The sequence below is a fragment of the Saimiri boliviensis genome, chromosome 13 (assembly GCF_048565385.1).
Source record: "Saimiri boliviensis isolate mSaiBol1 chromosome 13, mSaiBol1.pri, whole genome shotgun sequence".
Lineage (NCBI taxonomy): Eukaryota > Metazoa > Chordata > Mammalia > Primates > Cebidae > Saimiri > Saimiri boliviensis.
This window is the reverse complement of record NC_133461.1, coordinates 19,144,176-19,163,722: the sequence shown is the minus strand read 5'-3', so window position 1 is coordinate 19,163,722 and position 19,547 is coordinate 19,144,176. Positions and strand designations below refer to the sequence as shown.

Genomic DNA, 19,547 nt, shown 5'->3' with positions numbered 1-19,547 from the left:
AGTACATGCTGCTGTAATAAAATCACTTCTGATCTCTTAATAAGTCTAACCTTGATTCAAGCAGTGAATGCCTATAAACATCATAAATTTTAAAAGCTAGTATTTTTATATCATAAAACAGTACTGTGTAGAGCTTACTGGCCCTGTCTTACTGTCCAGGAAAATTAAGAAGCCCCATGGAGAATTAAATCATCTTCATACCTGCAAAAATGAGACAGCCTATTTTTACGAAGACTGTTGGAGTTTGCTAACTCTAATTATGACACACAGTCCGAAGAATGCAATAACCTCCTTATCACGCTAGCAAATTGTTCCCTTTTGAAGGTCTGCGGTTGACTAATCGAACAATAATTCAAATAGAATGTCCCAGAAAAGAACAACACGTGAGTTCCGTGTTTGGAGACTGGCTGGCCCTGAGCATGGCCCGTGGCCTCTACTCGGTCTGACTTTGTGTCCTTTTCTGTGAGGGGCTTTGCATTCTGCACTTGGCTTCACAGACAGTGGGCTGAAGACAATCTTGGGTTGAGTGATTTGGGAGTTATTTGGCCTTTGGAACAGCAGCATCCCAAACAAGTGCTAGATAATAACACATACAAAAATGAGCTTTCAAAAACCTACGATGCCCTCTCAGAAATTTCTAATTACTTTCTAACTCCATGACTTAACCTGGTAACAAAAGCAGTTATGAAAGGTCTACCTTAGGCCTGTAATCCCAGCACTTTGGGAAGCTGAGGAGGGCAGACTGCTTGAGGTCAGGGCAAGACCAGCTAGGCCGACATGGTGAAACTCCTTCTCTACTGAAAATACAAAATTAGCCAGGCATGGTGACACATGCATGTAAGCCCAGCTACTTGGGAGGCTGAGGCAGGAGAATCACTTGAACCCAGGAAGTAAAGGTTGCAGTGAGCTGAGATTTGCACCACTGCACTCCAGCCTGGGTGACAAGAGTGAAATCACAAAGTCAGGAGTTCGAGACCAGCCTGGCCAACATGGTAAAATCCTGTCTCTACTAAAAACACAAAATAATAGCTAGGCGTAGTGGTGGGCACCTGTAATCCCAGCTACTCAGGAAGCTGAGGCAGGAGAATCGTTTGAACTTGACAGGCGGAGGTTGCAGTGAGCTGAGATTGCCACTGCACTCCAGCCCAGGCAACAGAGTGAGACTTCGTCTTGGAAAAAAAAAAAAAAAAGACTCGTAATACAGTTTGTTGGTATGTGAGAAAACTGCACTCTTGCACATTACTTGTTGAAATGCAAATTGATTGAACTCCTAATCGTAATTAAAATATTTCTTTATATTGCATTTTAAAGCTTGCTTTTTAGGCAGAGAGCAGTGGCCTCATGCCTATAATCCTAGCACTTTGGGAGGCTGAGGTGGGTGGATCACTTGAGGTCAGGAGATTGAAACTAGCCAGGTCCATTTGGGGAAATCCCATCTCTACTAAAAATAGAAAAATTAGCCAGGTGTTGCGGTAGTCGCCTGTATTCCCAGCTACTTGGGAGGCTGAGGCAGGAGAGGTGCCTGAACCAGCGAAGGTTGCAGTGAGCCAAGATGGTGCCACTGCACTCCAGCCTGGGCAACAGGGCGAGACGCCATGTCAAAAAATAAAAAAAAGTAAAGCTACTTTTTAGGTAATGTCTCAATATTCAAGCATTTGGTTTACCATTGACTCTTGAATCATCACAGGTTTGAACTGCAGGATCCAGTTACACACAGATTTTTCTCCCACCTCTGCCGCCCCTGAGACTAACGCCTTCTCTTCTTGCTCCTCGATTTCCTTAACATGTTTTCTCTAGCTTACTTTATTATAATAATCTAGTATATAATACACATAACATTAAAAATATGTGTTTATTGACCGTCATGTTATCAGTAAGGCTTCCGGTCAAAAGTAGCCTATTACTAGTTGTTTTTGGTGACCCAAAAGCTATACATAAATTTTTGACTGCATGGGGGGTTGTCATCCCTAACACCCCATCTTGTTCAAGGGTCAGCTGTATTTATATTTAGATTTACTTTTTTATTTAAAGAAAGGCTCTCACTCTGTCACCCAGGCTGGAGCACAGTGGCGTGATCATGGCTCGCTGCAGCCTCAACTTGCTGGGCTCAAGTTATCCTCCCATTTCAGTCTCTTGAGTAGCTGGGACTACAGGCATGAGCCACCATGCCCAGCCTGTATTTATATTTTAAAGTATAAATAAATAGAAAAATTTACTAATTTTTTCCTCAGCTGAGTACACTTAATGAATTCTTTCATTTTGAATCATCACCGTCAGCTGGCGAGAGCATACACCATTTCACGTTCATAACCTTTTGAATTAAAAATTGATCTCTTGAGAAATGAATTTATACTAACTTTAGCAGTCTCACACCCCAGTGTGTCTTATTTTTCTCCTTTTAGGCCTGGCATCTATTCCCCTTCCCCTCACACACAGAACAGAAACCTGTCTTCAGATATCTTTAACCCATCAATGGCCAGGTCATATCTCCACAGCAACCTCACTGGATCCTCCAGATCTCACCTCAGACTCTGTCCAGAAATCAAGGTGGTGCTTTTTGTTGTTTTTTTTTTTGTTTATTTTGTCTTTGTGTCTTGAGGGGTATCAAGAGCCTTTAGCTCAAAGCTGGTCCCAGCTGGTCCACTAGGTGTCACTGTCATGTAAATTAATAGTGCTTTACATACACGCTCCATCCTGACAGGGCACTGAAGGAACACCAGGCTACTTCCAAAGAGCAAAGTGTCAGTCCGTGTTAAGCACACGCCCACTCTTGGGGGAGGGGCAGGAAGAGGAAGGCTGTCAGAAGTCTGGCAGGAAGAGAGGGCTCTGAACACTGAAAGAATGCTGTGGATGGGAATCTGAGATTATCTTGCAGTGTGTGGTGAAATGTACCTGAATGAAGGAGGGAGTGAGACAGGCAAAGACCCTGAAGGAAGAGCATACCAGGAAAAGGAACAGCAGGTGCAAAGACACAGAGGCAGAGTGAGCCAGAGCCTGGTCAGGAAGAGGCTATAAAAAACAGGCCTCACAGGGACTTGCAGGGCTTAATAAAGTAAAGTGGGCATATTTCATTCTTTTTTTTTTTTTTTTGAGATGGAGTCTTGCTCTGTTGCCAGGCTGGAGTATAATGACATGATCTTGGCTCACTGCAACCTCTGCCTCCCTGGTTCAAGCGATTCTCCTGCCTCAGCCTCCCAAGTAGCTGGGACTATAGGTGCATACCGCCACACCTGGCTAATTTTTTGTATTTCTAGTAGAGAAATACCGTGTTGGCCAGGATGGTCTCTATCTCCTGACTTCGTGATCCACCCACCTCGGCCTCCCAAAGTGTGGAGATTACAGGCATGAGCCACTGTGCCCAGCCAAGTATGCAGATTTCATTCTGAACGAAATGGGAAAACATTGGAAGAATCTATGATTTTTAGCTTTTCATGGAAGAGCCCTCAAAATCTACCTAGACACAATCATAAGGAAACACAAGACAAACCCAAACTGAGGAACTATCTATAAAATAAGTGTCCTATATATTTAAAAAATATCAATGTCATAAAAGACAAAGAGAGGCTGGGAAAGACTGTAGTGGAGATTAAATGACAACTAGATGCAAACTGTGGCTCTGGGCTGGATTCTGGAGGGAAAGAGAAACTGTTCTCGTGGGCATTATGGGCACAGTGGATATGATTTGAACATGAATTATAGATTACATAAAATCATTGAATTAATATTAAAATTCCTGGCTGGGCATGGTGGCTCACACCTGTAATCCCAGCACTTTGGGAAGCTGAGGCAGGCAGATCACCAGAGGTCAGGAGTTCAAGACCAGCCTGGTCAACATGGCGAAAACCTCATCTCTACTAAAAATACAAAAATTACCCTTGCGTGGTGGCAAGCACCTGTAATCCCAGCTACTTGGGAGGCTGAGGCAGGAGAATCACCCGAACCCTGGAGGTAGAGGTTTCAGTGAGCTGAGATCACGCCATTGCACTCCAGCCTAGACGACCAAGAGTAAAACTCTGTCTCTAAATAAATAAATAAATTTCCTGATGTTGATTACTGTGCTGTTCCTATATAAGAGAATATCTTATATTTAGAGTATCCACAATGAAGTTTTCTTTTTCTTTTTTCTTTTTTTTTTTTAAGACAGAGTCTTGCTCTGTTGCCCAGGCTGGAGCTGGAGTGCAATGGTGCAATCTCGTCTCACTGCAAACTCCACTGCCCTGGGTTCAAGTGATTCTCCAGCCTCAGCCTCCTGAGTAGCTGGGATTATAGGTGCCTGCCACCACGCCCGGCTAATTTTTGTATTTTTAGTAGAGACAGGGTTTCACCATATTGGCCAGGCTGATCTCAAACTCCTGACCTTGTGATCCACCTGCCTTGGCCTCCCAAAATGCTGGGATTATGGACGTGACATAAAGAAGTTTTAAAGGGTAAAGTGTATGGTTTGAAACACTGCTAGGTGGCAGGAAACCTGCAAATCGCTATCCTTGGAAGTGGAGTCTATAGGTAAGCACATGCATTTGACCATGCAGCCACCCCACCTCCAAGGAAATAAGGACTTCAGAAAGGAGGTTACAAATCTCAAGTTGTGATCCTTACAGTCCTCACTTTCATAGCATTTCCGTTAATATTTGTGTTAATTTTTCATCCCCAAAGCAGTTTCTGTGTCTCTAGAAAACTTTCAAAAGAATATCCAACTATGTACTTGAGAAGACTTAGATATCTGCTTCTCATCTGAGGGAATGGCAGTCACTCTTGGATAATGTGATTTTTAAAAACCTTTGCTCAAATATGGTCATGGTCTCAAATTTTCTCAGAACTGACCTCCCCAAAGGCACTGGCTTTCATGCAAGAAAATCTTCCCTAACATGTAATCCTGTGCTTAAAAAGCGAACCCAAAAATGTGATAAGAGATTAAGTTCTGAGTAAACAGTGAGAATAAATCGCATTTGTTTGAAGCACACATTTTGTCTGTTTATTAATATGAAAGTTGAAAGTCATAGGAGATATAACAAGTGACAGATGGTTTGGGTCGAAACAGCCATTCTTCACCACCCATTAGTCAACAAGCATTTTCATGAACACACATTATAGGCAAGATTTTGTGGTAAGTGCTGTGACTATAAGAATAAATTAAACATGATAGGTACTTCCAATTTTGCACCTTCATACTGGAAGACCTTGGCAAGTTCCAGGGAAGCTTAAAAAAGAGAATGCAACTCAATTTTATTTTATTTAAAACTTTAATTATGGCCAGGCACACTGGCTCACACCTATAATCCCAGCACTTTGGGAGGCCAAGGCAGGCAGGTCACCTGAGGTCAGGAGTTCAAGACCAGCCTCACCAACATGGAAAAACACCGTCTCTACTAAAAATACACAGTTAGCTGGGCTTGGTAGCACATGCCTGTAATCCCAGCTACTCAGGAGGCTGAGGCAGGAGAATTGCTTGAACCTGGGAGGCAGAAGTTGCAATGAGCTGAGATTGCGCCATTACACTCCAGCCTGGGCAACAAGAGCAAAACTCCATCCCCACTAAAAAAAAAAAAAAAAAAAAAAAAAAAAAAAAAAAAAAAAAAAAAAAAAAAAATTATTAAGCATGGTGGTGTGTGCCTGCAGTTCCAGCTACTTGGGAGACAGAGGCAGGAAGATCGCTTGAGCCCAGGAGGTTGAGGCTGCAGTGAGCCAATATAGTACCACAGTACTCCAGCTTAGGAGATAAAACAATGAATGCCTTGCCTCAAAAAAAAAAAAAAAGTTTAATAGAAACTGTTTAAAAGAAACAGAAACTGTTGACTGTGGGATGAGCTGCAGAGGCTGTTAACTTTCCAAAGGAAACAACAACAGCAGTAACAACAAAGCAGGCACAGTCCTTGCATTAGAAATTTATGAAAAATTAGAAATTTTATGAAAAATTAACGCAAAGCCAGAAAAATTATGGTAGCACCAAAGGGATTCTTATTAAGAGAAGTCCAGAGAAACCCAGGTTATATTGCCTAGAGAGGGAAGTACCTCATTATGGCCCTCAAGTGTATAAAAGAACGCCTAATGGGAAGATTGCTTAGTTTCCCTCCAGCTTCACTGAGATATAAACAGAAGAAATCAGTTCAAATGTTAAAGAAGACTTTTTAATTAAACAGTTGGATCTCTTGATCTGGAAACTCAAGTCAGAAATGAGCCACCACAGGTTTCTGTGATTTCTATTTCCAGCCGGGCTTCAAGAGAGTACATAACTATCACAACTGCCTCCTCCTGAAGTTGGAAATCTGCTTCTCACCTGAGTTGATGGCGGCCATATTGCTGCTGCTGCTGAAACGGCATTGGAAGCCCATGACCCAGCCAAGTTTTCCCACCAGGGCTCCTACAGTGCCTGAGATTCTCACATGAGCCAGTCCTTTCGGATTAAAGCATTCAAGGTATCCATTAAAATGTAAATGTATCTGATGAGATGACACATTCCGCTATTATGAGCCATAACACCTCATCTTGTTACCAAATGAGTAAGTCACCTCTCAGTGACCCCTCGTTAATGAGGGACAAAACAAGCGCCTTTTGATGGTGGAGAAGTTGGGAAAATCCTGGAACTTGAGAATATCTAAATTTAGATGGTAATTTTCCTGGGAAGGAAAAGTCGAGGTGAGTTGCCATTGTTAGTGGCTTCACCTAGGTATCCAGGTGAGAGAGCAACGAGCATTTGGACTTGGCTTCTTGCATCATCTACTTTCTGTTCTCTCCTTCCCTCTCCTGCCTCCCCTCCCCTTCCTCGGGCAATGACTTCTGCAGTTATCACAGGCACTTCACTAAGTGCTAGAGGCACTGTCCTAGGTTTTGTTCAAGGCCTGAACACATTTTAGCTCCATTGAGTTTCTCAAAGGGGGTTGCTGTTATTCCTGCACTGTACAGAAGTTGATTCTCTCACCTCGTTTTGTTCACCAGGACTGTCCGTACTGGACCAAAGAGCACGTTTCAGGAAAAGCCTTCATTCCCAAGCCTCATCCGCACCAGCAGCAGCAGCATAGACAGGCAGCAGCTCCGAGGCCCGGGGGCCTTAGAAACGTTCCACCCACGTGATCCTTGCCAGGCCGACGCTTACTCTTTAACTGTCGGAACTACTTGAAATTCATGTTCACTTGGTCTGATTCACCCTGTCACATTTTATTCCCTTTATTTTTTAGCCCAAAGAATCTGTTGGTTCTGTCCATTAGGATGGGAGTTGTGAACCTTTCTGTTGTTTCCTGAGGACTTGGTGTGTAATTAATTTGTGGAGCTGCAGATTGACTGTTGCTGCCTCCTTTGTAACGTTCAAATTAAAAAAAAAAAAAGCCTGGGCAACAAGGTGAAACCCTGATCCTCAAAAAATGCAAAACCAAACAAAACAAACAAAAAGTCGCGCGCGAGAGAGAGAGAAAGAGAGAGAGATCCTGTCTCAAAAATAAACAAAATAAAACCCAAACATTCCCTGTAGGTATGTTTAACTTAGAAAGCTGAATTCATTTAGGCATTTAATCTGTATTTTTTCTAAACCAAAGCTTTAACGACATCGCATTGTACTTAAAATATTAAAATCACTCTAGTATTAGAATCAATAGTTTGAATGTATATAGCAAAATATAAAGGATTAGAAATATTTACAATTGGGAAATTTTCCTCTTCAATCCCTAATTGTTTTCTTTTTTTTTTTTTTTGAGACGGAGTTTCGCTCTTGTTACCCAGGCTGGAGTGCAATGGCGCGATCTCGGCTCACTGCAACCTCCGCCTCCTGGGTTCAGGCAATTCTCCTGCCTCAGCCTCCTGAGTAGTTGGGATTACAGGCACGCACCACCATGCCCAGCTAATGTTTTGTATTTTTAGTAGAGACGGGGTTTCTCCATGTTGACCAGGATGGTCTCGATCTCTTGACCTCGTGATCCACCCGCCTCGGCCTCCCAAAGTGCTCGGATTACAGGCTTGAGCCACCGCGCCCGGCCCAATCCCTACTTGTTAGTTTGATCATGACACGCATTTTTTTAAAACATTTAAAGACTGTTTATTGAATGGATGGATAATAGAGAATGACAGAAAAGTATCTGAGATACAACAGCTCAAGTAGTTCAAGTGCTCCACGTGGCAATGTTTTTCAGCTGTGAAGACATTGCAATTTTCTTTACTAAATGGGGTTTCATCTTCAGTGATCCATGTCAGAGGGTGGGTCTGGGCTTTAAGAGAAATTCTTTTTTTTTTTTTTTTTAATTGCATTTTAGGTTTTGGGTACATGTGAAGAACAGCCAAGATTGTTGCATAGGTACACACGTGGCAGTGTGCTTTGCTGCCTTCCTCCCCCTCACCTGTATCTGGCATTTCTCCCCTGCCATCCCCCCCCCAACTCCCCACCCCCTGCTGTCCCTCCCCTATTTCCCTCCAACAGACCCCAGTGTGTAGTGCTCCCCTCCCTGCATGACATGGATTTTTACGGAGTGCCTACTTCGTGTAGGCTTTGGGCTAGGTACTCAGCATACAATGCAAGCGAAACTACTGGCAAGTCTAGCTCTCCCTTTCTCCACCCACAGTTTTCACCGAGTGTGAATAAAACCAGACCTTGAAGAAAAAAAAAATGAGTTGTATTTTGAAGATTCCGTTTTAAATTTTTCTATGAGAAACCCACAACCTAATTTCCCCTAGGAAAAGTGCTATCGGGGCAGTTAGATTTCAGTGCTGCCTGCTAATGCGACGGATGAGTCAGCTTTAAGTACAATCCTGAGGGATCCACCTAACTCCCTCCAACCACAATCACATCAGTTTCAAAGAATACTTTGCAACTCAGGAGGAGAGGAACACAGCTGCCCCCGGGTGAGGCAGATACTGTCTCCACCAGCATGAGAGAAGGCGTCTCTTAAAGTAAACAGGCCTCAGATGTTCCCAATTGTACATCAAAAGGCAGCTGAACCCATGGATTGGGGAGAAGTGTGAGATCATCGCTCTAGGACTGGAAGTCAAAAGCCTCTCGTGCAAACGCATGGCACTCGGCTTGAGGCAACTCCAGCCACCACAGGGCTTGAGGTTCTGGGCCGTTCTGGGCTGGGTGTGCATCCTTAGCGCTTCATCCCGCAGTGACTGTCCCCACCGCTGCCACAGAGACCTGTATCTTTCTTTACTGAGTTTTGTTCTCAGTTGTCCTTGATCTTCTGTGCACTGATTGAAAGATTAAGAAACCGCCTCACTGAGTCTCCACTGGCATTTTCCCGGATGCCCCTGGCAGTTCAGCATCATATTTACACCATGCACCATGCCCTTTGTCCCCACTGGTCAAACTGGCAACAAGAACTAGTTCAGATATTTTCTCTGTATATATTTTCCTGAGTATTTTTCTCCACCTTTTTTCCTGCCTCTTTTCCCACAATCTCCACCTCTTGGTTGGAATCAGCTCCTCCCTCCTGCCTATCCGCCTTGCTAATATCACTCCTGAGGACTCCTGACGTGCCTTTGCTTGCTTATATGTTTGATTCTCTCTCGAGATTATACAGTAATTGAGAGCTAGAACATTGGCTTACTCACCTTTGATGCTCCAGTCAAATATAGTAGGTGGATCAGATCATGGTGGCATGCTTGTAGTTCCAGCTACTTGGGAAGCTGGGGCAGGAGAATCACTGGAGCCCAGGAGTTTGAGACCAGGCTGGGCAACATAGCGAGACCCTGGAAAAACAAATACACACACAGTTGTAGGCACTCAAAAATGTTTAATAAATGAGTGAATATATCTATTAGCATGGTTAATGTTTCAAAATAGAGAAGGCTATCACCACATCAGTTTCAACCCAAATTTCTCCGTTTCCTTCCATGTCGGCAATGTGTGTAATTTGACATAAAGTTATATTCAGTTCTTTGTCTGCCTCTAAAAACATAAATAATCAAATAATGCTATTCTCGATACAGAATATCTTCCTTAAAAATTGGAATTATTTTACTAGGCATATAATTAATCCTGTTTAATTTATTGTTATTTAATTATATTAATTATAATATAATTAAAAATAGATTTAAAGAACATTCTGAAGGACTTAAAGAAGATAGAAATTGATTTCTCCAGTAATTTTACTTTTTTTTGAGACAGGATCTCAGTCTGCTGTCCAGGCTGGAGTGCAATGGTGAGGTCATAGCCCACTGTAGCCTCAATCTCCTGTGCTCAAGTGTCCTTCCACCTCAGCCTCCCAAGTAGCTGAGACCACAGGCACATTCCACCATGCCTGGCTGACTTTTTTATTGTTTGTAGAGATGGTGGTCTCCCTGTGTTGTCCAGGCTCATCTTGAATTCCTGGACTCAAGCGATTATCCCACCTTGGCCTCTCAATTATCCCACCTTGACCTCCCTGGGGTTACAGGGAGCCACGTCTCCCAGCCACTCTGCTAACTTTAGAGCACCACTCCACATAGCATTTGGTAAATCTCGTCCCTGTTAATATTCAAATTCTAAAGCCAATGTCAATAGATATTCTGTTTTTAATTTTTTTAAATGTTTCTAGCTAAAGATGTTGTTATCCATACTAAACATGCATATTGCTCACTATAGCATCTCAGTACTATAGTATTCAGTGTCAATTATATGACTATTAATCATATAAAGCTTTATATTTTTAAATGCACTTTATGCATTTACTTCGAACATTATTTTTCCCAAAAGGATTGCTCTCTTTGTGATAAATAGGCTTGAATTCCAATATTTGAAATGAATAATAGGAAAACTGTATTAGATATATTTATCATGTGTAACAATGCATATGTCAATGCCAAGTTAAATTTTATAGTAAAATTTTGTTAATGAAATACCTTATGCAGCTATTGTTTTATAAATGTCTCTAAACATGTAGCCCTTTTTCATTTTGACACTATTAAGTTCAGATAAGGCTAGGCATGGTGGCTCATACCTGTAATCCCAGCACTTTGGGAGGCTGAGGAGGGTGGATCATTTGAGGTCAGGGGTTCGAGACCAGCCTGGCCATCAGGTGAAACCCCATCTCTACTACAAATACAAAAAATTAGCTGGGCATGGTGGTATGTGCCTGTAATCCCAGCTACTTTGGAGGCTGAGGCACAAGAATCGCTTGACCTAGGAGGCAGAGGTTGCAGTGAGCTGAGGTCATACCACTGCACTCCGACCTAGGCAATAAAACCACCTCCACTTCCCAGGTTTAAGTGATTCTCCTGCCTCAGCCTCCTGAGTAGCTGGGATTACAGGCATGTACCACCATGCAGTTTTGAAACTCAGTCTCAAAAATAAATAAATAAATAAATAAATGAATTCAGATAAGATTCCTCCATGCTTTAGTAATCATCAGTACATGTTATTCATACTTCGGTAAGGTCAAGAAGAACTTATGGTGTAGAGAAATCATCTTTGCTGCAATACCTGCACGTGAATCGGTATTGTGGACAGATCCCACAGATGGAAACAGTTAGGAAACTGATATAGAGAAAATGAGCAATGTAATATTTTCTTTGCTGCCCTGAAATAATCTTAAAAATAAATTATAAAGCAATTGATATAGAGACAATGAGAAGATCAGTTAGACATCTTTCATCTCCTTGAAATACCCAGGTCAGTTCCGATTTGTGCTGAATGAAAGGTCATGGCATATGTCTATGTTTTCCATTTTTACAGAATGAACGTCAGAAAAATATTTCATTAAATAGTGTGGAGGTAGGGTCAAATGTCTGGTGCAGGAGGGAATGACGCCTGGCCCCGTGGGGAGCTAGGTGACAACTCTAGACCTCTCAGCCTCCTGCTCCTCCTTGCTGGCATGCGTAGGAGCTGGGCATTTATTGATTGAAATAATGAGCAAACAAATGAAAGCAAAAGGAGACTTCTGTTTATATCCTCTTCTCTTTTGTTTTCCCTTCTCATGCTTGGCATTATCATGCACTTAGGTAATAAGTAATGAAGACACTGCACCACATAAAACTCTAATTCACAGTTGATATTTGGCAATCTAACAATATCAATTGTTAATGCTTGAAAGTCTATCAATATTTATTGAATGCCTACTATGTGCCCTGTGTTAAACCTAATGAATGTTTAGAAAACTTCTAATTAGGGGTCCTTCCCATTATTATAGTGGTTGTTCATGAATACAAAAGCAGAACATAAACGCTCTAGATTCTAAGAACATACCCAAGTAATCAGAATGTCGATAGGTATATAGGAGATAGAATTTTCTATTGTTTTATATGTAGACATACACACCCATATATCCTCATAAGGACATGTATTTAATTTCTACTTTTATGTTCTCTACATTGCTCTGGTTCCTTATTTCTTCTCTTTTTTTCTATTTATTTATTTCAGACGGAGTTTTTTTCTTTGTTGCCCAGGCTGGAGTGCAGTGGTGTGATCTTGGCTCACTGCAACCTCCACCTCCCGGGCTCAAACAATTCTCCTGCCTCAGCCTCCCGACTAGCTGGGATTACAGGCACCTGCCACTACACCCGGCTAATTTTTGTATTTTTAGTAGAGATGGGGTTTCACCATGTTGGCCAAGATGGTCTCGAACTCATGACCTCAGGTCATCCGCCTGCCTTGGCCCCCCAAAGTGCTGGGATTACCAGACTGAGCTATCACACCTGGCCCTATTTACTGTTTTTTAATATACTCTTCTAATCAGTATAAAATGTGATAACTTTAAGGATCTGATCATGCCTGATGAGGATCAGGAAGATACTGAAGTGGATTCCACTCATCACCATCATTACCATCCTCTTATTATTCTCCTGTGGGACCAGCAGTCCTGGGGTTTCACTCTTTCTTTTTAGAAGTCATGGCATCAGAACAGCTTAGGATTTAGGAGTGGGACTCTTGAATCTAAATGCCTGGTCTCGCTCCCACTCCCGACAAGCTTAAAACCCTGGGCAAGACTCAAGCTCTCTAAGCTTTAATACTCTCATTTGTAAAGTGGAGATAACAATAATACCTACCCCTCAAGGGGCTGGTGTAAAAGACGCCAGAAATACTGGCTATTTCGACTGCTGTTGCTAACCATGGGAAAAAGCTTCTGAGAAATGTGGTGTGCGATCTCCGTGGAGATAGCAGCTGCAGTTCCAAATATCCACCCCTTTCCATCTGCTTTTCCCACAGCCCGGTTTAGATCCTTCTTTCTCTCTCTCTCTCTCCTGACATTCATCGGCACTTGCTGGCTACCATCCACCCACCTCTGGTGTTTCTCCTTGTTGATTCCGCGCTCCTCAAAGGCAAGAAAAACGACTAGCGAGTCTTCATGTCCCCTGGTTTTATTACTTTACGTATTATTCTTATCATTAACTGAATCAATAACTAAGAGATAATTGACGTTTATCTATTGTACATCTTTTCAATTACATTCATGCCCATCATATCAGTGAACAAAAGCATCTCACTTTCTTGGTCAGCTTCAAACCCATTTTCAGAATAAAGCAGAGCACAGCTCAACAAATGGTATTCAGTATACTCTTAGTATACATGAACCAGCTCATATAAGCTCAGGAAGAAAATGAGATAAAAGTTTCTCCCTTGAAACACTAAGCTGATTTGGTTTTCAGTGATTTTTTTCTCTGGCACTCCTGTGAATTCACCTGTTTGGTTCCATGTGCTTCATGAGATGCAAGACCCTTCCTACCTGAGTCTTGAGATTTCTATCTTTTCAAAGTTTCTAACACCTTAGGAAGAATTTAGTAGGTTCAAGGCAGATCGTTTTAGACAATTCTGAAACACCTAGTCACAGTAAACAGCTTTTTGTTTCATGCTGATGTTTCCTGGAAGTCTTTTATTTCTTTTTTTCTTTTCTTTTTTTTTTTTAGGTGGAGTCTCACTCTGCTGTGCAGGCTGGAGTGTGCAGTGTGATTTTGGCTCACTGGAACCTCCACTTCCTGAGTTCAAGTGATTCTCCTGCCTCAGCCTCCCAAGTAGCTGAGATTACAGGCGCCAACCACCACACTCAGCTAACTTGTGTATTTTTAGTAGCAATGAGATTTCACCACGTTGGCCAGAGGTTGTGGTGAGCCGAGATCGTGCCATTGCACTCCAGCCTGGGCAGCAACAGTGAAACTCCATTTCACACACAAAAAATGTTACCTGGTATGAGGGGGAGGAGGGAAAAAGGAGGTAAATGGACGGCCAGAGACCAAGGTCACAGTGAGCGGACTGTAGCCCCATGGGACTAATGACACGTGGGTTGCTTACTTCACCTCTTTGCCAAAAACTGGCCCTTTCACCAAAATAAAAGGCTTAACTGATGAACTCAGATGAGATGGATTGCATCTCATTTATTTAGCAAGTGTTTGCTGATCAAGTACTATGACCAAGGACTGTGCCAAACACTGTAGATAGAAAGATAAAGAAGGTCAGGCATGATGACACACGCCTGTAATCCCAACATTTGGGAGGCCGAAGCAGGTGGATTGCTTGAGCTCAGGAGTTTGAGACCAGCCTGGGCAACATGGCGAAACCCCAAAACCCCAAAAATTAGCTGGGCATGGTGGTGCATGCCTGTGGTCCTAGCTACTTGGGAGGCTGAGGCAGGAAAATTGCTTAAGCCTGGAAGGTAGAGGTTGAAGTGAGCCGAGATCATGCCAGTGCACTACAGCCTGGGTGACAGTGAGACTCTGTCTTAAAGAAAAAAAGAAAAGAAGAAAGATAAAGACATACCTCCACACCCCTAACCCTACCCTGGTACTATTTTCTCTCAAAGATATTCAGTGTTCTAATTTCCAAACCCCTTAAATTAGTTGTACCTGTTGTTTAATAATAGATCTGACAGAAATTATTAAAACCATACAAAAATATTCAGCTACAATTATGTTAGCTGGGCCAATTGTTTTTCATCTTTGCTGAGGTCAGAACAAGAAGCAATAGGTGAAGGTTCAAGTATGAGAGGTTTCAATTAGAGAAGGGGTTTTTTTTTCTTGGAGATGGAATTTTGCTCTTGTTGCCCAGGCTGAAGTACAATGACATGATCTCGGCTCACTGCAACCTCCACCTGCCAGGTTCAAGCAATTCTCCTGCCTCAGCCTTCCGAGTAGCAGGGATTATAGGTGCCCGCCACCACACCGGGCGAATCTTTTGTATTTTTTAGTAGAAATGGGGTTTCATCATGTTGGCCAGGCTGGTCTTGAACTCCAGAGCTCGGGTGATCTACCAGCTTTAGCTACCCAAAGTATTGAGATCACAGGTATGAGCCACCTCGCCTGGCCAGAAGGTTTCAATTATTGCATTTGCTTTTTAAATAATAAAGATGCCGGGCGCGGTGGCTCAAGCCTGTAATCCCAGCACTTTGGGAGGCCGAGGCGGGTGGATTACAAGGTCAAGAGATCGAGACCATCCTGGTCAACATGGTGAAACCCCGTCTCTACTAAAAATACAAAACATTAGCTGGGCATGGTGGCGCGTGCCTGTAGTCCCAGCTACTCAGGAGGCTGAGGCAGGAGAATTGCCTGAACCCAGGAGGCGGAGGTTGCGGTGAGCCGAGATTGCGACATTGCACTTCAGCCTGGGCAACAAGAGCAAAACTCCATCTCAAATAAATAAATAAATAAATAAATAAATATATAAATAAAAAAGATATAGAGGAGCAACCTAAATATCTGAGGGGAACTGATCATTGGGTGGATTGTGTTATGACACTCATCTAATGAAATACTGCACAGCAATACAGAATCAGTAACTATTCATTGTGATGGAAAGGTGCTAGTGAAGTATCCTTGCAGGAAAAATGTTACAAGAGTATGCATAAAACATGGTTGTAAAGATATCTAACTTGCACATTTCTGCATTTTTCAGGTCTTCTATTATAAGCACACAGTATTTTTATAGTCAAAAAATATTTCCTCAAGAAATGAAGGGAAGAAGTCTGAGGAGGCAGCTTTCCTCAGAGTCTGAAGCTACAATGAAGCATGAAGGATGCTCTTCATCACTGCTGAGGCGGAGGTTGCAGTGAGCTAAGATCACGCCACTGCACTCCACCCTGGTGACAGAGTGAGACTCCGTTTTTTTGTGTTTGTTTTTTAAAAAGAAAGGTAATAGCATAACTGTGGGAAGAAAAATAGTTCCCCATTGAAGGTCTTTCTCTTCTCCAGCTGAAACCTCTCATACATCAACCTTCACCCAGTGCCTCTTGTTCCAACCTCAGCAAAGATAAAAAATAATCAGCCCACCTCCCTGTCTACCCTTTGAAACAGACCCACACTGTTCTCTCTGAGAAGACACAACACAGTTCTTTGGGAAGTATAAATATTCACACTGCCTCACAGATTCTGGGGAGCCTCCTTGGTGATAGATCAGATAATATGATGAGATCAGGAACCTGTGTTGTCACCAGAAAAGAACTGGGGGTGTAACAATAGCCCTTGCCCCCCTCAGTTTGCCAGGTCTCCGCTCTCTGCCTTACAAACTGGGCACCTCTCTTATGGTTTTCTGCGCTACAGTGATGACGTGTCATATCCTTCAACCAACTGGAAACGTTTTGGGAGGACCTTCAGAGCACTTTCTTTCCATTTTTACCCCATTTCTAATACAATGCCTTTCAAGGTTTCAACCTTTTGTGCAACAACAGAAGCCAGGAAAAGGAGACACCCAAAGTGAGAGGCTAGCAGAGCCAATCAGGCACCCAAATTAGGACACCGTCTTACCACATATGCTGCTTGTATACAAAAAAAGTGTTCTCATTTTGCAAAAATAGTTGTTCAATCTCTGATGGTTTTGATAGAGATATCAGCGAATTCCTCCAACTTCACTTCCCATGCCCTGAGAGTTACAGTCTTTTCTGATATACTCATCCTAGCCTTCTCTCTGAACTCTTCACATCTCAAAGATCTGTCTTATCTATTTACTCGATTTGTAAGAATCACAACATTGTGTTTCCCATTTCTTAATTATTGGTCTGTGTGTTTTCTGTTCCTAATTATAGATCATTCTTTTCTTTTTATTTTTAAAAATAGAGATGGGGTCTTGCTATGTTGCCCAGGTTGATTTCAAACTCCTGGTTTCAAGCAATCCTCCCACGTTGGCCTCCCAGGCTGCTGTGATTACAGACCTGAGCCACTGCACTGGCCTTAATTTTAGGTCTTCCACTGCTGGAGCATCACGACTTGGAATACTCCTTTTAAAACCATCTGAAGAAGAAATGTTTCCCTCACCTATAGAGTTTTATGGTTAGTAATCAGCTTAGGGATCAAAGAAATACAAGCCCTTCAGAGAAATATTTGCTTCTCCCTATAAATCAGTCTTTAATGAAGACTTTGCAGTGGTATTGTGTCCTTCCAGCAAAATCAACTTAAAATACAATGTTAATTCTGTAGAGCAACTTTTTGTTGTCTGATAAACACAGCGGCATGGAAGTCATATGGAAGCCAAGGGTAACTAGGTCTACTCTTGAAAGGCTGGAACCCACCAAGGATGTCCCATTTCTAAGTGATGTTCACCTCGTTTGAGTTGTGTATGTGTGCTGGCACCAGGCTGGAGTGCAGTGGCGCAATCTCAGCTCAACTGCAACCCCCGCCTCCCGGGTTCAAGCAATTCCCCTGCCTCAGCCTCTGGAGTAGCTGGGACTACAGGTGCGCACCACCACACCCGGCTAATTTTTTGTGTTTTAGTAGGGACAGGGTTTCACCATGTTGGCCAGGATGGTCTCGATCTCTTGACCTTCTGATCTGCCTGCCTCGGCCTCCCAATACCCTGGAATTACAGGCATGAGCTACCATGCCTGGCCACTTTATTTGATTTTTCACTCTTCTTCTTTCCGTGATTTTCAAAGGATTCAAAATAGCTACAAAGCATAACATGGTGCCTTTTGTGTAGATGAAAAAGCAAATCCTTTTCTAGGGCTTAATGTTTGTTACTTGACTCTGACAGTAGACAATCTTGCCTTGAATTGTGCCCGTAACTACGGGAGACCAGGTGCCGAGTCTTCAGAGCTCAACCTTGCTGGCATTTGTTCCTCTGAGAAAGAGAAGCTGAGTGGGGAGGATAGCAAGTTCCCACAAACCTTAAAGAGAAACATCTGCTGCAGCTTGTGTGCTGAGTCCAGTGGGGGAGAAGCCAGCCCAGGACCAGGTCAGAGCTCAGTACTGCTCTCTTGATGCTAAGCTGAAAACGACTAAGACAGTATCAAGGGATGTGTAAAAATCATTATGATCGAAGTTATCATAATGATTTCTTTTCTTCTGGATTTGATGGGAAATGTTTGTGTAGACCCAGGCTGTGTCCAAATGACTGTTATGAGTTCAACAAAAAATGTATAAAATAAGCAAAGAACACAATGACCACCACTGTTTGACTGTACATGTTGGAGAACACTGGCCAGGCCAAAGGGCCGCTAGGCTAAACGGCAACGGAGAAAGTACCTGGCAAATGGTTTCCACTCTGGTCTGACTCACTTTCGTTTATACAGAAACAGCTGTGATATATACATGACTCATCAATATGAATTTTCTCATTGATGAAAAGCCACTCCCTGTCCCAACCTCGCTGGATCTCACTTTCTCTAACTGCAAAATGAGGATAAGAGTATTCTCCCCATCTGCTTTACCTGGTTGTTGCATATTGCATATGCATGAGGCTCTAACCTGTTTATTTTATTTGGTAAACAGCTAAATAGTACTCACTGTGTGCCAGGCAGTGGTGTTAATGCATTTATTTCTCACAACAATCCCATAAGAAAAGGTGTTCTTATTATCATCCCCATTTTACAGATAAGGAAACTAAGACATAAAATTAAATGACCAGCAAATATTGAACAACTGTAAATTATGAATGCTGAGAATTGTTGTGTCCTTCTAAACATGAAAGTGGCTAACATTACCCATGGAATTCTGACTTCTATACCCTCAATTAATTTCCCACAAACTCTCAGGGCTTCCGAGATTCTACTAGACTTTTCTTTTCTGCACTTCCTGTCCACTTATACATACTACCTTTTTCTTTTTTTGAGACAGTCTTGCTCTGTCACTCAGGCTAGATATCAGTGGTATGATCATGGCTCCCTGCAGTCTCAATTTCCTGGCTTCAAGTGAGCCTCCTGCCTCAGCCTCCAGAGTAGCTAGGACTACAGGCACACACCACCATACAGCTAATTTTTGTGTTTTTGATAGAGACAGAGTCTCACTAAGTTCAGGCTGGTGTGGAACTCCTGGACTCAAGCAACCTTCCCAAAGTCCTATGATTACAAGCGTGAGCTGCTGCACCCGGCCATACTACCTTTGATTTTAGTGTTCTATGACTTGTGTTTGCACTTTTTTACTTCATTCCTAGTTTATAAGCTTCTGGAGTAGAGAGAAACTTCCCCTACCAAACCTGTCACGGTACCGTGCACCGGGTGCTCTGGGTGGCCATTTAATGAATTAATTAGCTATTAATGAAGCAATTTGGCAGGGCACGGCGGCTCACGCCTGTAATCCCAGCATTTTGGGAGGCCGAGGCGGGTGGATCACGAGGTCAAGAGATCAAGACCATCCTGGCCAACATGGTGAAACCCCGTCTCTACTAAAAATACAAAAAAATTAGCTGGGCATGGTGGCGCGCACCTGTATTCCCAGCTACTTGGGAGGCTGAGGCA

General features: G+C 42.7%; 1 long non-coding RNA gene across 1 annotated transcript in view; it reads left to right on the top strand.

Annotated features, from left to right (window-relative positions):
• Positions 1-7,567, top strand: part of LOC141580770 (uncharacterized) — an 80,870-nt gene extending 73,303 nt beyond the window's left edge. Inside the window, exons 3-4 of the long non-coding RNA XR_012513085.1 lie at positions 6,208-6,413; positions 6,934-7,567. This is a non-coding gene — a long non-coding RNA (uncharacterized LOC141580770). The remainder of the gene's footprint in view (positions 1-6,207; positions 6,414-6,933) is intronic.
• The last annotated feature ends 11,980 nt before the right edge of the window (positions 7,568-19,547 follow it).